Below are 27,514 nucleotides of genomic sequence, written 5' to 3'. Positions count from 1 at the left end.
GGCTTGGCACTTCCTGGCACAATTCATCTTGGCTTGGCTGAAACTTGCCCAGCATTATTTGTTCATCGAGTGATACTAAATGTTGCACAGTACGTTTTCTCTGCTTCTGACAGAAACAGAAGATTTTGAGGGAAGCTTATGATGTTTGTTATAAAGTCATTAACAGACCACGAGGCCATTGTGCGGCATTTGGGAATGTGATGGCAATTAAAATACCTGCAGGTCATAGTGACTCCATCACACTGCCTCACATTTCAATGGCTAGCATTAGAGAGAATCTATCAGTAGAGATTTCCTCATTGACAGCACCTTTTACAAAAATCATTTGTGAGCTCTGTGTAGTGATCACTAGCCCATTGATCGTTTTTCAGTGGCTTAGAACCATATAGGGCACAGGTGTCAATTGGGCTAGTTTGTTAAGTTGTGGGGGATTCCAATCGCACTGCAGAGAGTCAGGTTTTCCATTCACTGTCTGGCAGCCATTTTGCCTTTGCACTGTGGTTGGCACAGAGAGAGTTCTTTAAGCAGTGACTTGCCTCTCTTTGGTCAGTATGGTATCAATGTGGGAGATGAAAGTTCTGCACAGAGGACATGATGGGAAATGCACAGGTCCTATTTTACTGCATGATTTGGTGTGCAAAATGTCATTGTGCTATCTTTTACCTTGTTTTGGCCCAATTTCACAACTATCTTTGGGATATCAGAGTAGCATTTGCACTATGTGCAACACAGGTTTAGCTCCTGAAAAACAAATGAATACTATTTTAGGCAGCTATCCCTTATTAGGAAATCATAGTTTTTTATTTCAACTCTCCCCCTGATTTTCTTACTCCTGTTCCCATCCAACATCCATACATCTACAGGCCATCCCCAGGTTACAAATGGGCTGCATTTAGACAGACGCCCAGAAGTTGATTTGTAAATAAATCTGAAAATACACAAAATCACTTGATATTGTAATCATTACCTCTGCAGTATTGTCATGAATGGTGGTGTGATTGTGAATAAGCAACTGGAGACTTAAGCTGATAGATGTAAGAGGTCTTTATTCAGTACAGCAGGTCTTTTGGAGAATCTATTTCTCCTTTCCCTTTCTTGACACATTGCAAGACAGTGAGTTTTTATACTTTTCAAACACAAAGATAACAATAAGAGATTAAGTAGTTTCAATGGTTATAATTACCTACTTTAACATCTTAAGTGTGGACAAGTAACTTTGCAGAATTTCATATTTACAATGGGAGCACATCCCAACTGACAGAATCTCTTTGAATATTCAACTCCTGGCGGCTGGTTTGAGGGTTTTGAAGACGAAACACCAGACACTCAAAATATACCTCTTTTGTTACAGTGTTGAGGGATGACTCCCTGGAAATACAAAACAGCCAGAATATTAATTGATAAACAGACATGTATTAAGTGGCAGGGATATGTCTTTAATGATGTGTTAATACAGGAGATGGACACTTAATGCCTTCCCTGATCTTATCATGGGGGTTTCAATGAGGGCCAATTAACAGGGACATTTATTGTTTTTCCCTGTCTAGTTACGGTGTTACTGAATTAAGATGTCCCGTGCTCAATGGTTTCAATAGTCTTGAAGTATCAGTGGATGCTACATTGTTTAACAATGTATGGTTGCACATCTATCAAGTATGGAATGTCTTGTTAATTTCCAAAGTAAATTTAGGTGGCCTCCCGCAGTGAAACAAGCAGGTTGTGTTCTTAAGAGAGAATGGTGTCTGATTACTGAGGAGAGGTTACACGTAAGCGGGGGGAGGTTATATGTAAACAGTTTTATTTAAAGACTGGTTCTTGTTTGAATTAACTAATTCATTTATTGTTTGAATTAACTAATTCATGGGAGCTTATTCGTATGTACAGGGTGTCCATAGGTCAGGTGTTCATAACCCCAGGGTGGCCTAAAATGAAAAAAAGCTTGTTTCATTTTATGCCAACTAAAAATTAAATCTGGGATTTTCTTGATCCGTGTGGCTCAGTTATACAGTAAGCAATATGCTCACCAAAGAATCACTGAGGGGAAAATGTGCCATTTTATTTGGATAAATTGTGTGGAAAACTGAAATTCGAGGTAATATTTTCACAGTTGTTTTTCTTTTAATGTTTTGTGAGGCTGATAAAGTCATGGCCATGTAACTTCTGAGGGACCGCCATCCACTCACGCTCAAGGATGCCGACCCCCAACCTAAATCACAGGGATGAGGTTATTTTTATTGCTGGTTTATGTGTTGCATTCCTGCAAGGGCGCTTCATCAACTCTCAACTCAAGCCACTGGTAGTAATATTTGGATCCATACCACACCACGCCAGTGGTAAGGAGAAGGTCCTGGAACAACTCAAGAAAACCTTCCTCTTCTAAACATTTTGTTGTTCCATTTGAGTCAGCAGGTTAGCAGGAAACAGATTAGCCTCTTCTTCCCTAAGTTTTAAACATATCCTTAGATGGAAATGGTGTAAATTTTTAAAAGTAAATGAGGAGCCTCCTCATTCACATTGGCTCTGAGTAGGGGAAAGATTGGACCAAATTTTCTCTCACTTCCTCAACAGCAGACAGAAAAAAGGATCTATGGTTCGTCAGAATTCCTGCAGAACCACACTTACTCCAAAATTTTTGCCCTAGCAGTAATATTCTTTTCTGGCCTGTTGAAACCTAAAGGTCCATGTTTCACATTGTTTTCAGGACTGTTCTTGATCAATGTAAACCCTCTTTATTGAGTCCCAATGATACTATGGCCTGAAACATTTAAGAATTTAAAAGAAGCTCTAAAATGGGGCTGAAAAACAAAAATGCCTTCCTCCAGTACGTGTCCTCACTCTCTCTCTTTCTTATTCTCTCTCTGTCATGCACACAAACATACACACTTTTTCCTATTCTGACCTAATATATAAAAAACCGGTTCCCCCCTCACCACCACCACAAGCCACAGTTCTGGAGAGCATCAAAAGAATCTATTATCAGTGATAGCTATGATATCAGCATTCAGAGATTTTACTGTTTGTACACAGTGCCTTAATGTAATTAATCTTGAGCAAAAATGTGTGGCTTGAACAATTTCTTCTCAGCCCATCTGCTGTTTCTACCTAACAGGTTTTACATTCCATGGAGTGGTGATAATGAGCTTGGACAATGCAAATACTGATCAATGTATTCAAGCCAAAAAAAAATTAACCTTTTCTTTTCTGTGAAGAAATTATGGCATTTTTAGCAGTGGTTAGTGAAAACAGCTAACTGCTGCAAATAGAAAAACATAATCAGCACTTCTTATATAATTGTCATTACTACAGTTGTTACAGAGAAGATGTTTGGATACTTATTTGTTAGTCGGTGCAATGATTATATAATTTCTTTTCTAACTAATGGTTACTGGGAGATTATATTTTGTCTGCTTTTACTATCATTTTTCTCCCTTCCTCCTCTCCCAGAGGCTATGCTATTAACTAGTTCCATGCTTGAACAGTAACAGGTGGTTTAACTGAATGGTGCATTGTTTTCAAGTTTCATCCAGTCTGCAGACAATACATATGTGCACACTTCCTGCAGACCTTGCTGATAGTAGAGAGGAACTGGAATTCAGGACATTTTTTTCTCATCCCTACTCTAAATGAAGCACTTCTCTTGCTACCCTGAAAGAGATCAGCTAACTCAGCCTAGGCTAGTAATTAGAATTAGGTTTATTATTGCTGGCATACGTCGTGAAATATGTTGTTTTGCGGCAGCAGTACAGTGCAAGACATAAAGACATAAAATTACCATAAGTTACAAAAATAAATAAATGGTCCAAAAGAGGAATAACGAGGTGATGTTCATGGACCCTTCAGAAATCTGATGGCGAAGGGGAAGACGTTGAGTGTGAATCTTCAGCCTCCTGTACCTCTTCCCTCATGGTAGTAACATGAAGAGGGCATGAGGGTCCTTAATGACGAATTGCCTCTTAAAGATGTCCTCAATGGTGGGGAGGGTTGTGCCCATGATGGAGCTAGCTGAGTCTACAACCCTCGGTAGCCTCTTTCAATCCTGCACATTGGAGCCTCCATACCAGGAGGTGAAGCAACTAGTCAGAATGCTCTCCACTGTACATCTGTAGAAACGTGCAAGAGTCTTTGGTGACGTTCCAATTCTCCTCAAACTCCTAATGAAGTAGAGCCGCTGGCATGCCTTCATTGTGATTATATCAATGTGTGGGCCCAAGATAGATCCTCCAAGATATTGACACCCAGGAACTTGAAGCTGCTCACCCTTTCCACTGCTGACACCTCAATGAAGACTGGTGTGTGTTCTCCCCTTCCTGAAGTCCACAATCAATTTCTTGGTCTTGCTGAGGTTTCTGTTGTGACACCACTCAACCAGCCGATCTATCTCACTCCGGTACGCCTCCTTGTCACCATCTGAGATTTTGCCAACAACAGTGCTGCCATCGATGAATTTAATTGATTCTGGGACTTTTTTCAGATCTTGGCTACTAGCCCTTCTCTTAAGCAGTTGACTGAATAGGGATCCTGACATTTTAAAATTACGACTGATTGACATCAAAGCTGCCAGTTATTCTCTGAAAAATGTTGCAATAGTGACTATGGCAAAAATCGATTCTTGCTTTGTCAAGCAAAAACACAATAAATAGGTTCATGGTCCTCTCAAAAATAAGCACATTGGTAGAAACACCTGTTTATTGTGCTTTTTAACCAAAGGAGATTAATTTCCAAGTTCATGGAGGGCATCTTTTTAAATTGCAGAATCCCGATGTTTGCCAAAGCATGTTGTGCCACTTGTTCAAAGTCTTTCCACAAAACTGCACCTGAACAAAACATTTTATTCTGGAAACTAGTTCCATGTTGGAATTTAACATGAAGTTAATTTAATGATTTTAACAATCTCAAATGCAAACACTGCCATTTATTTGAAAAAAATAACTTAATAATTTATGGCTAGAGTTGCAATATTAGCCTTGAAGAGTAAAAATATCAGAATAAATCATCCCAAACGTAGAAGTGAATATAATTATTTACTGTCTTTAATGCAAATTTTAAAAAAAATTATTTTTACAGCGGGGTAACAGGCCCTTCCGGCCCAACAAGTTTGCGCCACCCATTTTAAACCCCGAATTAACCTACCCGTACGTCTTTAGAATGTGGGAGTGCAATTTTAGAATGAAAATGAAGTGCCTTTGAAAGTGGAGGGAGGTGTGTTCAATTACTGATCACACTGACGTTGGATGTCACTGTATTAGTGATGAAATAAATGCAGTGAAAATTAACAGCAGTCCATCCACATGGAAGATTGGGACTCTTAAAATCAGATTAGCAGCCAAAGGAAAATTTACCCTTAGGTTTCCACTCTCTGAACCACTTCTCTTATTGAATCAAACCTATGAAGCTCAACTTGTGACATTGCACGGAGTTACTTTGGGATTAAATCAAATCTGTAGTTGTTATATAAAAAAAAGTAAATGTTATTGATTTTTTCTCTTGCTGAGAACTTCGGGTAATGAGATCTCTATAAGATAAAGGGTCTTGCTTCTTCACTGGTCTCACAATGGTTTGTGATTTGAGTGGGACAGGATAGGTAATATCAATCCTTTCCTCGTGCCCTCAGGTTCTGCTCTCCAGAATTGTAACATACTGTATCTTGACTCAGTTATTAATTGCAGTCAATTGATGGTAGAGACCAGAAGGACAAACTTAACTATGAGATATCAGACATTTTCAATAGTCTTATTCTCTCCTCTCAGTTCTCACATTTGGTAAGGTTTTACAGGAAATTACAGTGTCTTCCCTTTGCACTTGGAAATCTGTTTTTCAATTAGATGGGCTCTCAGTAACTTGCAGGCAACAGAGATATAGTTATCCTAAATTCCATCCTACTTGCCTCATTGTTAATTGCATGATAACCCATGTTACACATCCCAGTCTATTCAGTAGAACACTATATCAGCAGACTGCCTAAAATGTCCAGAAATAGGGACAAGCCCATAGGAGTTCAGTGGATGAATGGAGGTGCATTATACTTGACACAGTATTTGAATCCAGGTAAAAATTAATAATGTTCAGACATATGACTTGTACTGTGGTCAAATGAAATTCAGTATGAGAGTCCTTAAAGGACCCAGGCTAATTAAGATTCTGGTAATTAATTTAACCCAATGAGGGAGTCCTTGAAAAGAACAGGTCCTTAAGACATACAAATAGTCACTGGCAGCAATTCATTTTGTATTATTACATCGAGTTTGCACAAAAAGTTTCCAAAAACTTATTTACAAAAGTGGTGCCTTTCTAAAGGAGTAGAATGTGATAATTGCCAAATCAAAATCCTATTAAATATCTGTTAAATTATCTTACCTTGCAAAGGCATTTTCAATCAATCTTAATACATCAAATAAACTTTAAGATCCTTTGCCGGTCCAAACTATATTTGAGGCTGCACCTGCTTCTGTACAATATAGTTTTGATTCTCTTCCTTATATTTTGTTTGAATTAAAAGTAAAAGCAACTTTTTAACATCAGTTATGAACTCAAATATAACATTATACTCTTAACTCATCACGTCATTGCACTATAATAGACTTCAAAGGGATCTTATTATCATTTTAATGTTTTTATTATCAGAATTATGAAACCTGTTAAGGAGTGTTGCAATCACCTGTCTTGTTCATTTATCATGATTACTATAATTTTAGCTTATTCATATCATGATAGGGGGCATTGTAGTTTACTGAGATGAACAGGGGTAAAAACACAGTGTAATGCCATGATTCGAAGTCCAGAGACAGGCAATGATTCACAATTAACGTTTAATGTACTTCTGGAGCTATGCACTTATTTTGCCGTGGACCCTGACATTCAGATTTGGCACAAAAAGGGATAAAACATTACGGACCAGTTTTGACAATTAAGATTGAATTACAGATGTGAATACTGAATCATTTAAAATAAGTTAAATTATTGTGTCATGAAGAAATTATATAAAATCAAACCATGGATTAACAATCACTTACTCTTACCCCACCTAGTTAACCATGGCAAGGGGGATTAATTCCAATAATCCAGGAATCATTGGAGCCACTGTAGTAGGTACAAAATTTTGCCTTCCTTCTGACAGCAATGAACAAAGGGACATTATGAAGCTGAGATGAAGTAGAGTAGAAAATAAAACCCTCAATTTGTTAATAATATCTTCACAATCTCCATGTTACTTATAGAATGCTGGAAAATGTTCCTGTACTATTAAAACTAAGAATTGATAAGGAAATGTTACCATAATAATAAGCTTAAGAATTTAAAGTACTTGCTCTTGTCTTTCAATTACTCCAAGGCTTTTTACCATTGCTACCTGTGTAATCTCCCCCTAGGTTGTATCTTCTTCTGCCCAAATTATGTTTCACTGATTCTGAAATATTGTGCATCCCTTTCCCCTTAATCTAGAACTCATTCCAAACCACCTCAAATACTCTTTTATGATCCTCAGGCTATCCTGTGTGAGCTTTGGTCACTCTTGACATTTGGTTGCCCTTCTAATCACTACTACTTCGTGTCTATTTCTCTGGGAATCTCATGAATAGGATAGCAGTCTAAACCAAAATCACTACTGCCTAGAAATTGGATTTCACTTGTTTTTGATGTGCTAAGACATTGTTGCATTTAGCACTAGTACCAAATTGAGATCCCTCACGAAAAATCTAGAAATTGGAAAAAAAGACATTAAGCTTAGAGTGGTTTACATCCAGAAAGAAGCACTAAATCAGGGCCTCTGCATTTTCCAATGAGACCTCACTCAGCTCAATGTAACTACACCTTGCTCTACAACAATCACTGAAGTGCATCAATATTTAAAGGAAATCTCCCCGTGACAGCCAGATAGCAGTGACACACATTATAGTGTTGTGGAGGATAGGGAGGCTGCATGGGAGAGGAAAACAGCTTCCAGATTTACTGAGAGAGACTTAGAAATATAGGACTTGATACACAAGAAACTGCAGATGCTGGAATCTGGAGCAACAGGCAATGTACTGGAAGAACTCAGTGAGTCATGCAGCATCCGTGGGAGGATATAAATTGTCGACGTTTTGGGTTGAAACCCTCCATCAGGACATCGATGCCTGGGTGGAGGTCCTGTATATTAAATGGGCAAGGGACCTGCCAGCCCACCAGGAGAAATGCCTGGCACAAGAATGCTAGAATTGTCATCTCCAGAATGAGAATCCCCACACAATACAACAATGTCACAAGAAATTTCATGACTTCACAAAATATGCCAAGGTGAACTGCACTTCAGTGTAAAGACAGCTCCTGTACATAGCCACACTTTCTCCAGATACACATACACACTTCAAAAGCTGTTAATCATTTACTCTATCTGCATCGCGCACATGTCCATCCTCTCCTAATCTGTAACCCTACTCCCACTCCACTACTATGTACCGTCTCCATTACCCATGTTGATATCAAGCCTCCAAAGGTAGGATGTTGGAAAGTTCACTCAAAGTCCTACACGTCCTCCATTTAGCGAAAACAGTGAGGAATAAGAGGGAGGCACTCAGAGTGCAATGCCTCTCCAGGATTATGGAGGCTATCCTTCTCCTCAAGATCAAGAGGGCTAAACACTGAAAACAATTCTGGACCACAGACTATATGGGATCTGCCCGGTATGCCCAATAGTAATGACGTATTGTGATTACTGCATTGCCTTTCAATTGCTCAACAGCAGACACTCTTGTTACCGTGTATGCTGCTGCATTGACCATAATTTGTATTGGGCACAATTTAAATGTTCACCGATTCTCAGTTTTGTGCATCAAAAAAGGTCTCATGTTTCCCCACAATACCAACAATAACAACAGGAGAAACAGAGGGAATATGATGTGAGTCACATGGAAAAAATAATTTCATCTCATGAAATTCAAATTGATCTCTACAAGAGCTTCCTGTCAAGCTTCATTCAGGAACAGTCTGCAAGAGAAAATTTCACTAATGTGTAGCATGTCTGGCACAGTGAAGTTCGCTAAAGTATTTAATGGGCAATGCTTTGGAATATTATTGAAACAACTTTACCAATGTCTCCATAGAAGCAAGCAAGGGAGCTTTGGGGGTTTACAGATGTCCCAAAATTGCAGACGTTCATAGAGTGCACTCACATACTGGTATAGAGACCTCCCAGGTAATTTCTTGCCAGTAGTGCATGGCTATAGCGTCAGGTGATCTTCACAAGCATAATGTTCGTAAGCCCCTTGCACAAACACCTCAGGTGGGAATTGTTCTTCATCAGCTTGTCCCAAGTTCTTGTGACCACCATTGTAGCACCCTTCCATTCCCTCCCTCCCATCACTGTAGCATCCATTCTCCAACAGCATCCATCCCTAGTACCTGGAAGAGTGCAACTTATTTTCTAGTGTGTCCCTTTAAGAGCTATTTCAAAGTTGCAGCTGCCAGGCTGAATGCCTGCAGCTGAATTTGCAGTAGATCGATATATAGCAGCATTCCAACAACGCTGTTCTAGAGACCTCAAAATTGAAGGCTGCAGTAAATGAGTCTTTGAAAAGCAATGTTAAGTTAAGACATAATGCAATTAAAATGTGGTGAAGCAATTTCTAGGCACTTGTCTGACTGTTCCATGGACGCTGCCTGATCGGCTCTGTTTTTTTGACACTTCTGCATTTTATTTCTGCTCTACTAGAATCTGATTCTTTAAGTATTTGGCTTCTTGAAATTTAAAAAGTTTTTGGTTCCTGCAGTTCAAAACCACACTTTGCTTATCAAAGGTTGCCTCGCCCAGTTCTGCCAGTTACTACAGTGGCTCCAATGATTCCTGGACTGTTGGAATTAATCCCCCTTGCCATGGTTAACTATATGGGGTAAATATATGAAATATGAAGAGATATTTTAAAATAGTAAGTGATTGTTAATCCATGGTTTGATTTTATGTAATTTCTTCATGACACAATAATTTAACTTATTTTAAATGATTCACTATTTGCATCTTAAGGCATCTTAATGCTGAACACAATAGGAGTGAACCGACTCCTTCCTTTGCAACTCTAGCTGAAAGACTTAATATATAGGGAATCATAAGTGTAAAGGCATGATTTACTGTTCTATGATTCAATTTTTCATTCTGATCCACTTGCTTATATTCTTTTCTTAAAGTTCTTTTCTTAATTCCTTAAAGTTCAAAGTAAAGTTGCGAAAGGGAAACATGTAATGAGGCCAATGTCAGGTTTTTTTATACAATGTGCAATCTGCTCTTTCCTACCCAATCAATTTAATCTCTGAAGGAACGATACTAAAATATTTATCTTTAGCTCCAAATATATTCAGCAGGCCTTCATTTTACTTATTTAATCTCAAATACTACATTTCTACATGTTATATTGATGTTTCCCTAAACTAAGCTTCTTGCACGTGGATTTTATATTATTTATTCATCCCTCCTAGTTTTTATCATTGTGATCTTTAATATTGCTCTTAGACAGACATCAGATGATATTTGGAATGGAAAGCTATTGTAAACATGCCTTTTTGGAGACTTTCTTCTTTATTTTGGAAGCATTGACACACACTATGATACACCTAAAAGTAAAGAAGTTTTCTTGAACATCATCAAGTAGCCATTCTTCACTGTGAGCTGGAAAAGTAATAATCAGCTAATTCATTGCAACTAAACCTAACCCCACTCTCACCTGGTACCCCTATACACCCTTCCCAGTGGAGTTTGTGAAATAACAATGAAGAATTATTTGTGAATTGTCCCTCCCTTTCCAAGTGTCTTCAGGCCAGCTGTCCTTTTTGAGTTTAGGTAACTTAAATCAGGATTGAACTTCAGAAGTATGAAATCTATAGCACATCTAAGTGGACCCATGGAATCATCAGTGAAGTAATATGTGATTTCTGACTGGGTTACAGCTTGAATTATAACACCAGGCAAGGTTCTTCACATGGAGCACAGAGTTGTCAAATTTGTCTGTTTATCCTGATATTAGAAGGTGAAAAAAGTGCTAACACAAACTTACTACAGATGCTGGAAATCTAAAATAAAAGTAGAAAACACTTGAAATACTCAGCCAGTCAAGCAACAACATTAGAGGGAAAATCAGGATTAACATTTTGAATGTCACTAACCTGAGATGGTAACTCTAATTCACTCTATAGATGATGTCAAGCATTTTCTGTTTTTATTTATGAATTAACCCCAACCTTTTATAGTCAATGTGCGTTCCATATGATTAGGCAATCTCATTGAATCTTGATTGTCATGTTTTTACTGTTGTGACAGAAGAAGTGAAACAGAAAACATGTTTATTTTGGCAATATTCTATACTAGCAGATTTAGAGCTTCTTTTAACCACACTTTTAAATTTAGCCTTATCTTTTCCATCCCCCCCCCACCCCATTTCATGTAGAGTTAAATCCATAAACTTGGGACATTTTTATAATAACAGGAAATGGAATCAACCATACAGAGAATTAATTTACCCCCTTAAAAGCCAGTTTGGTTGCCAACAATTGGTTTATTGCAGTGGATTGTTTGGTGATTCCAACAGCTTGTGAAATTCCCAATCCTGGCTATGCCAAGGTGCGTGATCAAGGATAAAAGAATCCAAGCAGCCAGAAGAATAAGTGGTGGGGGTGTGGGGTGGTTAGTTCCTTGTCCTTTCAGCTACAGCACAGGGTGAACTAAATTGAGAATCAGAAAAAAAATGAAAAGCACAGGATGCAGCATAACCAAGGTCAGGCCACTGAAAGCACTGATTTCTTTTGAGGTAAAACAGTGACAGATTGCAGACCAACTGGAACAAAATAGGGCTGTTTTATTTTAATAATTAGGCAGACAGAAGCAGTGCAGACATTTTCATAAATAAAAAGAATACATCATTGAAAATAAGCAATCTTAACAGGTCTAGGAAAATCCTTTACACAAGGACCAAGTTGTGCGTCCAGTTGTGGCGAACACTAGCACAATTTGAAATCTTCAATAATGTGAAAGGAAGTTCTTTAAGGAGAAGGAAACATTCCTTCACCTAACATCAAATACAAATGATTCAAAGAGAATTTGAAATTCAATGTAAGGCTCTCATGGGAATGATTCTTCTTGAGCATGGAAAACTGAAGCACCATTCTCTATTTCACGATGCCACATTTTATCTTAATTTATCTAAACCTGCATGTGATTGTGAAGTTAAAGAAGTAATAGAATAAAGACAATCTGGATATGATTATGAGTGCTATTTTTCTTTGAAAATCTAAACAGTCCATTAATATATTCTCTGCAAGTTCCAAAAGGATTTATTTTACCAACAGGTCAGTGGTTAGACTTCAAAGATTACTGTAAGTCCAGAAAAGAAATCCATGTTAATCCGAATTAAGTTATTTCGATCAGTTGGGCCAAAAAATGGCATGGCTTGCTTGTGGCTTGAATAAGGTCAGATCTATTTTTCAGTGTCTTTTTAAAGTCAGGATTCAAACTCTTAGTGGCTGGAATCTTGGAGCAGCAATTATCTTTTTTCTGTGATTTTTGAGAAACATTATAAATGACTTTTGTCACATTAAAAAAGGGATTATCAGTACAGCAACACCATTTAATCTTTTCTTTAAAACTCATTGAAATAATATACATGATTATTGAAGTATTGAACTTGTTTTATGAAACAAGGTTGGTATAGATGTTGCTCCTAACCTTAATGGTAATCAACTCCTTGCTGTACATTTATCTTCTAGTGCAGAATTTGAGCCAGCCTGCCTTAGTCGTATATTAAATGCAGATTATAATAATCCACTTGATTGTGTTGACTCTCTTGTAGATTAACACCCTTTACTCATGCCCTTTTGAGAGAGTGTTCACTCAAGCAATATTGTCATTCCACAGGCCCGGGGGAATTGTGTCGCCCAAAAATTGGATCATTTTTTGGTGCCACAAGCCCTCAGAGTTCCAATATGGAGTGCAAAACAAAGGGTTGTGGACAAATTATATATTTGCCACATTAGTGAAGGTGTTAGTGCATGAACAGTGAACATCAGGCAACACTGATTAAAGTCAGGATCTGTTATTTTGAACTCTGCATTCAAGCTAACACTCTCTCCTAACCTCTGATGTCAGAATGAGCATTCAGTAGCAGGAAGAAATCCCAGTGCTGCTCTTCACAGGATGCATCATCATTTATATTCTGGTTGATTTATTCTGGTAGTGCAGCAATTCTACAAGCTGTTGGTGCTTTGTTGAATTATTTCAAGTAGCTAATGTCTACAGAGCTATGTGTGCAATGTCTTTTTGATGATTTGAAGTCAATGAAACAAATCAATTTCTCCCAAAATGATTCATAAATAGGAAACCATAGAACCATAGAACCATACAGCACAAAACAGGCCCTTCGGCCCACCATGTTGTGCCGTCCATCAAACCACCCTCACACTACCTAACCCCTTCCTCCCGAAATTACTCATATTAGTCGTACATCATTTCAAAAGCTGCATGTGAAGTTTGAACTTACCGGTGCAACGACCACCATGGCTGCAGCTCTAAAAATGCCCATTTTCACCAGGGTCTGTGCTGGAAGTAATGCGGAAGCTTTGAGTGAATTGATGTTAAAAGTGCAGGGACGGACACTGAGCAGCACTGTACTTCTCTGGATGTGAGTAGACATAGAGAAGATCAATTAAGAGCACTTTCCAATAAAATATAAGGCCTTGTGTGAGTAATGTTGGAAAATCTGGTCCAGCATTGATTCCAAACAGGATCATCATTCCCCTTTGGAAGCAGACTCTCCAGCAATGGTGAGAGTAAGATCTGTCCATTTAAGGAGCACTTGAAATGGACTTGTCACCTCTGTTAAGACCCGAAAACCCCCTGGAATACAAAATGTCTGGGAGAATGAGTAGAGGGCATGCATAAACTGTAAGAAGAGGGAAAATATGAGGGGTAGAAAGGTTCCAGCAGTGTGTTCTATTCACTCAGAATGCTCATAAAGCAATTCTCTTATCTGAACTCAGCAAGCTCCATTTATAGAAAAGAACTCATTGAAATCTGCCACAGTGTAACCATAACCAGAACATGGTAAGATCAGTGCCACCAGTGGCTGTCAAGGCAACCTTTAGTGATGAATTTATAATTGTGTGGTATAGTTCCAGACTAGAGATGATGATATTTGAAACAACTTGCAGTTTACTCTATAATTGCAAAAGGTTCTTTTTCAAAGACCTCGTTTATATGAGACAATCAAATTGAATAACCAAATGGCTTCACAGATATCGTAAGCCTTCACATGGGTGCTGTGGACAAATATGCACACTGCTTTGTGAGCTTCACATGTCAACTCTATCATGCGGCTAAGCAAAAAGGGATTCCACTTCCTCACTGTTCAGCTGGTGTATAACCTTAGGCAGTGAATCATGCAGGTCTGTGCCTAATATTCTGTTAGCGCTCATGCTGCCTTCATTCTGCAGCAGATTAGTGTGCCATTTATTTTCAGTACTATGGCAAAGCAAAAGCTGGCTACAGGAAGACAGTACTTGTTGAAGTGTCTAATGACTTTGGTGCCCAACTCATTCACAGATGGACAGAGCTGGTTACAATGAAAGACATGCTGTTTCACAAAATGTGAATAGGTCATTGACATTCTAAAGCAACATTTTTCACTACCTGGAGAAACTGTGTAGTACTTGGCAGAGTGCGTGTCATGATTTGTGCTGCATGGTGCTGACATCATCATGAGGGGATGGACTTTACCACTTACTAAATGGCAAGCAGCTGAGAATTAGAAGTGTGAGGAGGGTGGGGAGGAAGAGAAAGATGAAACAAAGGAAGGGAAAGAAGAGGAGAAGAGACACCTACCTGCAAAGAATCCATCCAAAAGATCTGTCACTACAACTCAAATTCCACTTAAGCAACAGCCCTACACCGTTTCTTCTCTCTGTCACTTAGCCAGATTTCAGAAATAAAACACAGAAAAATGTTCTAAAACAAATTTATGAATGAAACCATGCCATATTGCATACTCATTACCCTTGCACCCTCCCCACCCCATTTAAGAGGAAATAACTAATCATTTCAGAAAGTTGAATATAGGCAAACTTACTCAACAAGGTTTTATGAAAGATGTTTGACATATTTTGCTCAAATTCTTTTGAGGATGTGATAGAAGAGTAGATAAAGGGGAACCTTCAGATGTAGTGTATTTAGATTTCCAAAAGGCATTTGATAAGGTGGCACAGAAGAGGTTAGTGGAGAAATTAAGAGCCAAAGGTATTGGAGGAAGTGTGTCAGCAAGATTGAAAACAGGTTGTTCACAGAAAACAAAGATTTGGAATAAATCGGTCCTTTAGAGACTGGAGAAATGTAACTTGTGGAGTACCCCAGGGATCTGTCTTGGCCCTCGATTGTTCACTATTTATATTAATTACCTGGAGGAGGGAAAGAAATGTAAGGTTTCCAATTTTGCCGAGGATACGAAAAGAGGGCAGGTTGTGATGAGGACGTAGTGATTCCGCAATGGGATATATAGATTGAGGGACTGGACAAGAACCTGGCAAATGGAGTTTAATGTAGGGAAGTGTGAAGTCATGCACATCAGTAAGAGGAATCAAAAGGTGGATTATTATTGAAATGGACAAAGACTGCAAATGGGTGAATACACAAGAGACTGCAGATGCCAGAATCTGAAGCAAAAGATAAACTGCTGGAAGACCCGCAAATGAGTGATGTTGAGAGGGATCTAGGTGTTCTGGTGCATGAATCATAAAAAGTTACAAGGCAGGTCCTAAAAGCAGTTAAGAAGGCAAACGACATGTTGACCTTTATTGCAACGGAGTTGGTCTTTAAGAATAGGGAGGTTTTGCTACAGTTGTTCAGGTATTGGTGAGGCCACACCTGGAATACTGCTCACAGTTTTGGTTCCTTCACTTAAAAATGGATATAGTAGCATTGTAGGCAGTCCAAAGGAGATTCACCAGGCTAATTCCTGGGATGAGAGGGCTGTCCTATCAAAAGAGGCTAGACAGTTTTGGTCTATATTCCTCAGGGTTTAGAAGAATGAGGGGTGACGTTATTCAAACATCAAAGATCTTTAGGGGCCTTGGTAGGGTAGGTGTTGAGATGTTTTCACAAGTAGGATAATCACAAACAGGGGGACATGGTAACAAGATAAGGACCTGGTCATTTAAAACTGAGTGTGTAGAAACTTCTTCTCTCTGAAGGTAGTGAATCTCTGGAATTCTCTGCATCAACGGTTTGGAGGCCAGATCATTAGGTATATTTAAGCTGGAGATAGAGAAATATTTGTAAGATTGAGGAATTACAGGTTATAGGGAACTAGGATAGAAGAGGTGTTGAGCCAATATAGATCAGCCATGATCATACTGAACGGTGGGGCAGGTTTGAGGAGCTTGGTGCCCTACTTCTTCTTGGGGTGCTGCACGTTCAGAGTGGGTTAGATAGGAATGGGTGAGGAGACTGAAAAGTCAAGGTAGTCAAAGTCATGTCTGCAATTAGAAATTAAAAGGTCAAGAGTGGGTAAGAGACCAAAAGGGGGTATTTAAGTGGAAGGGGAGTGCTGAAGACGTGAGTAAGGGTCATCAGTGCGGGTGGGATCGCTGGTGAGGAATGGTTAGCCTCAGCCTTGTCCACTGCCACAGTGAGGCTGAACACAAACTACAAGAACAGCACCTCATATTCCACTTGAGCAGCCTGTAGCCCAATGATACGAACATTGAATTTTGCAGTTTCAGGTAGCACACTCCCCCTGTGTTCCTTTCCCACTCCCACTAGTCCAGCCAGGGTTCACCCAGGTTCTCTTTCCCTTTGTACACCTTTTCCATCCCTCACCACCTCGTTACCTGGACTCATCACCCTCCCCCACCTGGGTCCATCTGCCCAAATCCCACATACTTAACTACCTGTTTTATTTATCCCTTGGTTCCCCTTCCCTATCCTCTCCCCATCTGGCTCCAAGTGCCCATCATCCTCCACCTCACCTGGTTCCACTATCACCTACCAGCACCTGCCTGCCTCTCAACTGTTTCTACTGACTATCTTGCCTCTACATTGTCAATCCTGATGCAGGGTCTCAACCTGAAATGTTGACCATCCTTTTGCTTCCACAGATGCTACCTGACCTGTTGAGTTCTTCCAGAAGTTTAATTTTTGAAACTAATAGAGTTTGCTGGGCTGCCTCATGGTATATGGTTCTCTGTTGCTGCAATCCACAGCCACGATAACAGCTGCCTGAGCTTACTTGGCAGCAAGCTGTTCTTCCATGACAGCAGACTAAGCTTAAACTGGAGCAATTAGTTGCTCAGTGACTGCTGTTTGTGACACTGGCCGTCAGACACTATATCGTGTTTGGGTCCAGAGATGTGCTGCAGATCTGGCCAACACTTCTGCGTTAGAAAAAATAGGCTCCAAGCTGTACTAAACCCTGTGCCAGGTTGATGCTGGGCTCCTACATTATCCTTGCCGTTGCATGCAGGCTTTCTATTCAGGTACCAAAAATACTTGAGCATCTTATGAATTCTTAACTGAGGGCATCATCCCCTTGATGCAGGGTTCAGACATGAAGATGAGCCCTTGATGAGCTTCAACTGTGTGCTTCCTTGCCCTGCAAAAAAATCAGAAAAATATGTTAATAAATGTTGCATCGTCTGGTTGAATGATGTGGTTCAGTGGCTGTAACTGATCTATACACTGCTGTATCCTTTGACAGCCCTCTATACTGTGCACAATGCCACCAATCTTTGTGTTATCTGCAAACTTACAAACCCACCCATCTACATTTTCATCCAAGTCATTTTCATCCAATCACTGGATTGCGGAGCATGCCTTATGAAAGCAGGTTGAGGGAACTCGGCCTTTTCTCCTTGGAGCGATGAAGGATGAGGGGGGCCCTGATAGAGGTATATAAGATGATGAGAGGCATTGATCATGTAGATAGTCAGAGGCTTTTCCCCAGGGCTGAAATGGTTGCCACAAGAGGACACAAACCTGTGCTGGGGAGTAGGTATAGAGGAGATGTCAGGGGTAAGTTTTTTACTCAGGGAGTGGTGAGTGTGTGGAATGGGCTGCCGGCAACGGTGGTGGAAGCGGAAACGATAGGGTCTTTTAAGAAACTTTTGGATAGGTACATGGAGCTGAGAAAAATAGAAGGCTATAGGTAAGCCTAGTAATTTCTAAGGTAGGGACATGTTCAGTACAGCTTTGTGGGCCAAAGGGCCTGAATTATGCTGTAGGTTTTCTATGTTTCTATGTTTCATTTAACTATATCACAAACAACAGGGGCTCCAGCACCAAACCTGCGGAACATCAGGTCATGGATCTCCAGCCAGAATAACACCCTTATTTTATGATGTATTTATCTTCTGAGGACTTTTTAACAGTGATCAAAAATGTTAGAGCCCACTCATTGTTACCATTTCCCAGTTCTGATTCATGTCCGGCATCTCTGACAGCATCTGCTCCAGCAATTTGCAGCTCCCCAGTAAAAGACAAAAACAGAAAATACTGGAAATACTCTACAGGTCAGGCAGCATCTGAGGAGAGATACTGCTGGACCTACCGAGTATTTCCAGCATTTTGCGATTATATTTTCAGATTTCCAATATCTGCAGGTTTTTTTCTTTTCTTTTCCTCTATAATGGGTCTATATTGACTTTGGCAGCTTAGCTTAGCTTGACAGAGCCTTAGCTGGAGTAACCACCTAATGAATGGCAAAGTTACTGCTAGCAAGACCTGGAAATCATTTCAAATGACTGTGCTGCCTGCATTACAGTCAATGGATGCAAGTTCACCCTGCATTGTGAGCCCCATGACATTTTCAGGACCTTTCAAGTTTAGCTCCTGATAATCTTGTGTCATCATCTAGCAGTAAAATCAGTCCGCCTGTGCTATATCTCTAAACCACAGGGAAATAGGAAAACAATGCATCAATTTTCAATATACTGAACACAATGTAAGTTATTTATCAGATTACCAGAAAGGTTTGAGGCAAAGTCATAATTTTCAATTAAAACATAACTCCATGGGGGGCTTTGGCATTATAGAGTTAATAAGGTATCACAGAAGAAACTATTGTCTGTTGGCAAATATCTAAACACCACGTTTGAAACTGCGATACATTGATTGAGAACATGACTAAATGTGATGAAGATCTGCAGTGATTGTCAGTTCAAAATGTAGTACCTGGACTTTGCCAACAGACTATTATTTTCTTTTGTTAAAACTGTTTTTGACAGGCTCTGAACTGGATGTTCTATTTTAAAATGTCACTGTGGCCACTGGTTAGGCTTACAAATTAGCATAGGCAGTCAAATCAGGATTCCAGTATTTTGTGTGTGTTGTTCAGAACTAAGGTAGAGCTTTTATAGAGTAAAATAGATTTACTCTGCACCCTCCTCACTGAATAAAAGTGCTTACATAATTTTTCTGTTTTAATAAGGCAATAGCTCCATTGGCTTCATTTTGCAAGTTAAAAGTATTTTTCTGTACATTGTATCAAAATACACTATAGTTCTTTGATCTTTATTCTGATACAGAAGAAAATTCATTTACAGTAAATATTATTAAAACTGTTTGGAAATTGTAAAATGTGAGAATTATGTTGTCAGCAAATTCTAATGTACAAATTTTGCCTTTCAACACTGATTTAAGCCTATGACTTTGAAAGTCTTCATAGATTTGTGTCTGGTGTGAATTTTTAGACACATGAAATGCGATCTTTTGCATTCTTCAGTATACTGTATTGTGATAACTGCAGAGATCTTACCCGACAGAAATACCCATGGCTTGAGTCCTGCCTGCTGAAAGCACATAATTTTTCCTTTCTTTCTAACTCATTCCTTGTCAGTAGATGTCTATTCAGATAGAGTAGGATTCCATCTCTGCTGTACTGTCTGCTTCCTTGGCCAAATTAAGTTAGTAGTGGCATATGTGGCGGTTGCAATATTGGTTACGTACCACTTTAAGGAGTGACCAACTGCTATTTGTTATTGGTACATTGTTTTCTGTAGAAGCTTCCAGATATATGTTTGTCCATGTGAAGTAAATACATTGTAGAAATACTGCCTTTGCTCTCTGCAAGTTCTTCTATGAATAAAGTAAATTCCCAGCTATCTTCCGGTACCTTTAAATAGGATTGAGAAAGATACTGGGATATTCATGATATTGAAGTTGGCACATCAAGTTTATACCATTTCTTCCCTCCAATCTAGTTATGCAGTTTAGTCCCACTCTTCCGCTTGTCCACAAATCTTCGGATATTCCTATTTTTCAAACAATTATTTACTACCCTTTTAAATCACCATATGCTTCTCTCTGGTTTTTAAATATGCATACTTTATTTAGTTCATATTTTAATATTGCCATAAGGTTTGTGGGGGGCAGTTTTACAATCTAGCTATTCCATGCAAAAAATTTTTCCATCTTCCCATTGATTACTTTTATGTTTATCTTAAATTTGTGCCCTTTGGTTACTGTTCTGCCATGCAGTGGGAATGATCTATTACTCTTTGCCTTATTATTAATTTTCATCATCCTGAAGGTAGCTTTTCGGCATATCTAAGTTATGTCAGCAATAGTGAATATAGTTAAAGCTTCTCAAGTTTTCTCGTAAATGTAACATTTCACCCTGTTAATATGGTGATTCTGAGTTGAACCTTTTCCATTTCTTTTATACCCTTAGCATAATAGTCTGCCCAGAACAGAAACCAATAATCCAAGTATAATCGAACTAAGTAGTTGGAGAAATTCAGAACTAACTCCTTCCTTTCGTAGGTTTTGTCTCCTGAAGCAAAGCTAAACAAATTGCTCTTATTCCTGTTTTTTTTACTAATTCTCTTATTCCTGTTTTTTTTTTCTAGTTACTGAAATGCAGTAAATGCGTGTCACTGGCAAGAACACCATTAATTACCCATTCCTAATTATACTTGGCAGTGACCTACTTCTGAACCTGTTCAGTCCTTCTAGTGAAGACATTTCGACAGGGCTATTGGATATCCAGACTCAGAATTTTCATCCAGCAGTGATGAAGGAGTGGTGAGATATTTCCAAGTTAGAATTGTATGCAACTTGGAGGGCATTTTTAGGTGCTGTTGTTGACAGGTGATGGCCACCCATGACCTTTGTGATGGCAGGTAGCTTGAATTTGGGAGTTAAGGCTTGGGGTATTGCAGCTGTGTATTAGGGTAAACATACTAAAGCCATGATGTGCTGGTGATGGATGAAATATCATCTTTAGCAGAGGAGGTGCAGTGCCAGTCAAGATGGAAATGTGTCAAGGAGGATTCAGGAGATGAGCCATTTGTCACTCAATGCTGGATACCCAAGCTCTTAGTCTTAAAGGCATAGTAGTTTTGTATCAGCTCCTGTTGAGTTCTGGTCATCGGTGACACCCAAGATGTTGATGGTGGGGATTTAGTGATGGCAATGGCATTGAATCTCAAGGAAAGATATTTGGACTTTATCTCACTGGAGATGGTCACTGCCAGTGACTTGTGTAGGGTGAATTTTACTTGCTACTTGTCAATCCCAGCCTAAATACTGTTCTTGAAATAGTGCATGTAGTCCTAACTTCTCAAGTATCCTCATATAAGTAACATCTAAACCTGCAGTGGGATATTTCTTTATCTGCGCAGTTACTAATGGAATTACAATGGAGGGAAGTTATTGATAAAGTGGTTAATGATGCTTAGTTTACAACACCCACGATAACTTTTTTCCAGCTTGTGGAGGGTTCACCACTTGATTTTGATTGACATACTCTGCCAACTTTATTGACCTGTTTATTTGCATACCACTGCCTCTCAGCATTTAAGTATTGGCATTTAAAATGTATTTCATTCTCTATCTTCAAAACTTTTCTTTTTCTGTATTGTGGTGCATCTATCAGCAATCACCCCACCGGCCAGTTATATTCCATGCTTTGCAGTCTTAACATATTTTATCAATATTTGTCATACCCTGCATTTTAATCTCATCAGCAAATTTCAATTTTGTTCTCTCAGTTTCTAATTCATTTTTATGTATTGTAAACTGGCACGCCCTCAGTATCAATGTTCATGTATTACCTTTGCTACATACATAAGAACATTTTTACAACATTCACTGCTTTTTGCTTCCAAATCACCAGGTATTAAAATTTTCAAATCCCATTGTGCCATAATTCGGCATCTTGCCTTGTATTTTTAAAATCCTATAAGTCATTTTATTTCCATGATCTTTCAGGTTGATCAAATATGTCTGACCTTTGAGAGATTCATTGTAATTGGCCCTGCTACACTCAAGTTTTTCCAAGTGTTTCTTAAAATAAGCTTTACTCACATATCAACACTTATGTTAAGAGTAATCGGTCAGTATTATGTTTGTCTTATTCCGATCTACTTTTTTGAAAAGTAAAGTAACTTCTGTCTTGGAAAATGTTCCCTTCAAATGAATTTTGCAGACTAATTGTCAACACTTTTATCATAAACTCAAGTTGTGCTTTGTACCTTAAGTTTAAATATGCCTTTGATATCATCTTTCCGAATATAAACTTCCACTGATTGTTCTGTACACACTGCTGACAATTTTATATTTCCAATATCACTTCCTCCATAAAGGATACTTCATTCATATTGTTGTTACCTCGTTTTGCAGTATGTGCTTGCCTCCTTCAAATATGTGGGGAGAATAAAATGGGATTATAGTAGGGTTAATGAAAATGGGAGCATGATGGTCAGTGTGGACTTAGTAGGACGAAGGACCTGTTACTATGCTATATGATTCGTGATTCTATGGTTCTATTACTGGCCCTACCCTATACCTCAACTTTCCCCTTATTGCTAATGAGGCAAGATTAGTCTTTCACATTCTTGCTTCAATTTTTTTTTATCCTCTATTGGTCGATGGAAGTTCCTCTTCCACAGTTTATCTATATTTTCTACATTTTTCCCCAATCTTTATTGTCTGTCATGTAAGTACTAAATATCTCCCTTTTTTGTTTGAAATTTGATCAGATCTGCATCAAGCTTCAGTTTTTCCTTTATTTTCCTCACTGGAATTTATTTCATTTGTATACTTTCTCACTCATTCTCCAAGTAATTCCTTTTGCCATTATGTGTTTCTCTGTGTCAATTGGCCACCTATATTTTCCATTTAATCTGGACAGTATTGCTTTTTACTCTAAGTTGCTTTATTTCACTGCAAGTCCCATTGTTCTTGATTTTTTTGGCATCTATTCTTACACCAACAGTGAATTATATCATGTTCACTGATTCTCAGTTTCCTTTCTTTCAGGTTTATTATAGTTAGAGATAGTTAGAGTTGGCAGTCATACATCAGGAACCATCTCAGTGAGCACAGAATCACCTCAAGGCAGCGTCCTGAGCCCTTTACTGTTTAGCCTGCTCACACACGACTGCATTGCTAGATTCAGCACCAACTACATCATTATGTTCGCTGATGACACAATAGTGGTGGGTCTCGTCAGTGACAATGATGAGTCTGCATATAGGATGGAGGTGGAGCAGCTAACAGCATGGTGCAGATTCCACAATCTCGTCCTCAATGTGGACAAAACAAAGGAGATGGTGATTGATTTCAGGAGGGCTGGCAAGCATGATCATACACCACTGACTATTGATGGTGCTGCTGTGGAGAGGGTCAGCAACATTAAGTTCCTGGGGGTTCACTTAGCGGATGATCTGACCTCCACTATTAAAACTGCAGCCATCGTTAAAAAAGCCCAGCAGCGGCTTTACCCCCTCTGGAGACTCAGAAAGGCAGGCCTCCCTATTCCATACCTCATCACTTTCTACAGGGGCACCATTGAAAGCATCCTGACCTACTGCCTCACCTCCTGGTTTGGTAGCTGCAAGGCCTATGAACAACAGCAGCTCAATAGGATGGTGAAGACAGCTAGCAGGATCATTGGTGCCCCTCTCCCCTTTTTGATGGAGATCTATCAGCAACACTGTGTTCGCAGAGCTATGGCCATCATTAAGGACTTTCATCACCCTTCTCACGACCTGTTTTCCCTCCTTTTTTTCCCACAAGCAGTCAGGATCATAAATGGACTGTGTCCCCTTCCACTTCCATCGACAAGCTCTCCCTCCACACACACGTACATACTCACATCAATACAGAAACAGTATGATAGTTAGTTACCTGATACGTTGAACTTCATCTCGAACTGAATAAGCACTTATTAATACATAAACACACTTTAACAGATATGAGTATGTGGTGTTGATATGTTTTTAGTTTTGTTTTAGAGATGTTTTTATAGACTATTTTAGATATTTATCACTGTTCTTTTTGTTGCACTGATATGAGCTGGTGAGAAACAGTATTTCGTTTTTTTTGTGTATGTAAGTACTCAGAGAAATGCCAATAAAGTAAATCTTGAATCTTGATTATATGTTCATGAAGCAGAAGTAGATCAATATTTTTAGAGCTGTAATTTATAAAACACTGCTAGAATGTTGTTTCAAATTAATAGTACTGACCCTCTCTTTTCTTACTCTCCTGAAGTTTTTTGGCTTTGATCCTGTTAACAACTGCATTTTAGCTAATGATCCTATTTTTAATTTGCAAAATTATTTTTATACTATGTGTAGGTATGTGTATGTTTATGCATATACCTGTATCTGTGTACATAAAACATTTATCAACATAAATTTTACATGTTTCTTATCTTACTCTGATTAACCCTTTCCCATCTTTCTACTTTCATTATCAAGATTTTACTTTAGTAAGCTGCTTTCTCTTGTTTTCCCTTACATGATATGGAATTCCTCTGAGCTTCAGTTAACTTTGTGCTGAGGATATTAATCACAGTAATGTTCAGGTAAAATACAACTAATAGTAATTATTTACCTCTGTCCAGAACAGAGCTGATACCCATCTCTCAATCATAATTTGACCTCCTTGATCTGTGCTTTAACTGGTGACACATGGTGTTGGTGGTATTCTAGAAATGATTACCTTTGTAGTGCTGGCACTTAATATATGTTATCGTTGCTAGAAATTATTTTGCAGACCTGAATCTTATTCTAAAACAGGCAGTAAAGGCTGCTGTAGATAGGTTAAAAGGAAAATATTAGCAAAAATTATTCTGTGTTCCTTACAGAATAAGAGAGGAGAAATTATGATGGTTTATAATTATAAAGATTTGGAAGAGAAGATACAAAAAAACTCAAAGGTAGTGAAGAACAATTGGTCTGAAGTGAATGAGGAGGTGAAAGAAATTATTGTATAAATCAAGTATTTGAAAACGTAAACAAAGTTTCAAAATATAAAGCTGTAGACTAGACTACCAATGAAAACTGAAGAACATCATTAGTTAAATCCTCAATACTTCGTTAAGCCTCCCAGAAAGCCTGTGAACATTGTCATGGAATAGCGCAGCAACAACAGCAGTCTGCTGGATGAACTCAGCAGGTCGAGCTGCATCAGTGGGAGGAAAGGTTTCAGGTCAAAACCCTGTATCAGGACAGGATGGAGCAGTGCAGTACCAGGTTGGCAGAGGGCTTTATGCAGAGCTTGGTTCCCTTATGGCATTAAAGTGGAGGCCACTAAAGAGGAGTTGAGGCCAGCATAGATCAGTCATGAAGATGTTGAATGGCATTGAGGCTTAAGGGGCGTGGTCACCTGCTCCTGCTCCTATTTTCTTGTATTCTTGTGTGTTAGTTCAGCTGCATTGAAAGCTCAGCTTGCTACTTTTATAGTTGTGGATTACAGTGTGCAAAGGGCCTTGCAGAGTATCACGGCAGTCTAGCTGGATTTGTGCAATTGTTGCCCCCTCAGAAGACAGGCTTTATCTTACCCTCACTGCCATTATGCCTGTACCATTGGTGTTGGTCACTCACTCATCAGCCTGTGGTGCCTATGACAATAAGTCAGGAGCAGTTCCAAGGTCCACCCATTACTACTGTGCAAATTCTCATTTGATAACTACTGATGCACTCTTTGAAACACAAGAGCAATTAAGAATATCATTCTTCCCTAATTAAAAGTTGTTAAGTACAACTGCAGGCTCCCTGTTGTGCTTGATATCATTTAGCTCAAGTTATTGACTAAGCCTTGCACCTTCCTGATTTGCCTGACCTGGAGATATGTGGTTTTGCCAATACTTGCTTTCAATTGCATCTACACAGGAATGAGTTAATGGTGGTATTTATAATTTTTTCGCCCATAATTTCCCAGCCATTGGTTTTATTCAAGATGGAGGTTGACTGAATCTTGGATAGTTTGGAAATCATGGAATATGGCTAGAGTGCAGGAAGTTGAGTTGAACTGGGTGATCAGCCATAATGTTATTGAATGTTGGATCAGACTTGAGGAGCCAAATAGCTAACTCTTACTTATGTTCCTATCTTTTAAATTAGTCCAAATTGTCACTTCTCTTCCTTACATGCAAGTTTTTCTTTAACATCGATCTTTTGATCATGTCATGATAACTTGCACATTCTTCAACCCTCTCACCTCACCAGCCCATCCTTCTTTTGCCATTATTGTTGTTCAGTTATTTTCAAGGTGTGAAGTCCTTTGAGTATTAGGCAATTTGAAACTAGTAACAGCAGCAGACTTTAGTAATGGTATTGTCAAGTTGAGGATGTATTGCAACATAATACATGAAATTAGATGCCCTCCATTTAAATTTTCTAACTGCTTCAGCTCTGATCCTGGCCCACACTCTTTCTTGGCACATAGCGGGTATTCATGAAATGGGTGAGATTGAGTATGTGAATGAGACATACAAGTAGGTGAATGTGTGAGTGGTATCTGTATGTAGCTGCAAGAATGTGCACGCAAAAAATATTTTGACTATCTAGATGTTTGAATGTGGATGCAAATGAATGAGTGTACCTTTATACACAAATAAGGGGAAAAAATTAGCCTGATTTTGCATGTCACATTGCCTCCTGTTGGCCATAAATGGAGTCCAGGAGTCATTTATTTCAGCACGGTACAATACCAGTTGGGTGATGAAGTTTGCGCCAGCTCTTTTGATGAGCAATCCAACAGTTCCACTTTCCAACAGATCCCCAATTTCCTCCAGGTTTTTTTCTCCTTTACCTTAAACAATTGACCCTTCAGTCATTGAATTTATCTTTATTTATTCTACTTTAACCCTTCATGATTTTGGGCACTGTTATAAAATCTCCTCATAGTCATCTTTACTCACAATCAGAATCAGGTTTATTATCATTGACATATGTCGTGAAATTTGTTGCTTTGTGGCAGCAATACAGTGCAAGACATAAAAATTTCTATAAGTTACAGAAATAAATAAATAGTGAAAAAGAGGAATAATGAGGTAGTGTTCATGGGTTCATGGACCGTTCAGAAATCCGATGGCAGAGGGGAAGAAGCTCTACTTCATTTGGAGTTTGAAGAGATTTGGTATGTTGAGTGTGGGTTTTCAGGTTCCTGTACCTACTCCCCGATGGTAGTAACCTCCACCTGGCTTTGTCTCACCTAGATCAGAAGGACAGTTATGTTAGAATGCTCTTTATAGATTTCAGCTCCGCCTTTAATACTATCATC

General features: G+C 38.9%; 1 protein-coding gene across 7 annotated transcripts in view; it reads left to right on the top strand.

Annotated features, from left to right (window-relative positions):
* zfpm2a (zinc finger protein, FOG family member 2a) overlaps nt 1-27,514 on the top strand; it is a 602,778-nt gene that overhangs the window by 336,823 nt on the left and 238,441 nt on the right. The window contains exon 1 of one of the 7 annotated variants that reach the window (XM_052023935.1): nt 20,950-21,022. The exons of the other annotated variants lie outside the window; for them this stretch is intronic. The gene's annotated coding sequence lies outside the window, so the exon portion shown is untranslated. Of the gene's footprint in view, nt 1-20,949; nt 21,023-27,514 lie in introns of those variants that run through there. 7 annotated transcript variants of the gene reach the window in all.

This window comes from Pristis pectinata, chromosome 9 (genome assembly GCF_009764475.1).
Source record: "Pristis pectinata isolate sPriPec2 chromosome 9, sPriPec2.1.pri, whole genome shotgun sequence".
NCBI classification, from domain to species: Eukaryota; Metazoa; Chordata; class Chondrichthyes; order Rhinopristiformes; family Pristidae; genus Pristis; species Pristis pectinata.
This window is presented reverse-complemented; position numbering and strand designations above follow the sequence as displayed.